The sequence below is a fragment of the Pteropus alecto genome, unplaced genomic scaffold (genome assembly GCF_000325575.1).
Source record: "Pteropus alecto unplaced genomic scaffold, ASM32557v1 scaffold22, whole genome shotgun sequence".
NCBI lineage: Eukaryota > Metazoa > Chordata > Mammalia > Chiroptera > Pteropodidae > Pteropus > Pteropus alecto.
In genome coordinates, this window is record NW_006434839.1 from 3,831,016 (window position 1) to 3,832,380 (window position 1,365).

Sequence of the window (1,365 nt, forward strand, 5' to 3'; positions counted from 1 at the left end):
TAAAGATGGATAATTAGGAACCTGGCTCTTTTTGCTGTGTTGAGATCCCAGCCAAAATCTTCTCTCCATTGCGGGTGGTCCGTGGGAACTTGGTTTGCGGAGGCCTCGACATGGTTCTATTTATGTCTCTCAGTTAGACAATAACCCTGAAGCTACGGCCTTCTGTGACTCTGCCAGACAAGAATACAAAATGCAGCTCAGAGGTGATTGCCACCAGGCTCATTTCCAAGGGTCCCAGCACAATTCTGCATAAGCACAGAGCCCTGCGCCCCAGTTGTGGCTGGCCTGGTTATTTGTTTCTGGTGTCATTCTGGCTGTCAAGCCCACTGTGGGTTGCACCTGTTTCTCCCTGAAGCCAGAAGGCCGGTATTTCATAGGGGGTGGGCTAATACACTCACTCTGCACCCTCAAATGGAGCATCAGTAGTCACATATTCAACACTGGAGGACTTTGTTGGCAAGGTAGTGGATAAGGTTCCTGTTGATAGGTCTTAGGAACGAAAGTACTCCTTCATTTTTACACATTGTATTATAAAGAACTTTTCAAATACCTTGCCGCATTGGATGCTTATATCTACTTAGCAGTATAGGAGAGGTTTGTATTATCGTTGTCAGGTGAAGGGAGACATTGGAAATGTTAAGTGATTTGTCTAAGATCACCCAACCAATAAGAAGATCCAAGCGCTATTCTCGGCTTTGCCGCCTCTCCATCGGCTTGTTTGACATGCAATCATCTGATATAGGAGATGATGGAGTGGTGGCCAGGTAACAGCACTTGAGACTCGGTTTAACAGTACGTTTGATAAAGCAACATTCAGCAGACCTCTAGTTGTGGCTACTGCTGCTGTTTGGCCATCAATTTCACCATATTGATTTCCAGCCATGGAGCATGTCAACATTGCAGACTTAAAATCCTAGCGTGTTTGCAGTGTCAAAAGGGGTTGGAGGCGGGTGTGGTGAGGAGGCACGTTTTCAGGGGGTTTGGGTTAGGTGTCTAAAGTCTGGATAGCATGAAATTGGTAATTAATTGGGAGCTGGTAATTAATCTTTTAATCGGGGGATATGCATGCCATCCATGCCTGTGGTATTTGAAGAGCTCTGCTAAGTTGCGGGGACCCATTGAAGGAATATAGCAGGGACTTCTCTCAAAGACTTAGAGCAGCTGTTCATTTATGCCAAGGGAAGGTGCAGGTGGTAAGACCTATAGTTGAGAACGAGACTTCTTTTAATGTGTAAATTGATTTTTTTAAACTTAAAATTATCCGTACACGTTAAGTAAGACTTCTTCAGCCAGTACTCTAATAGCTTTCCTGCCCGTCACATTTTCTTTTGATCACTTTACACAAGCCCTGTTTTTAAAAAAACA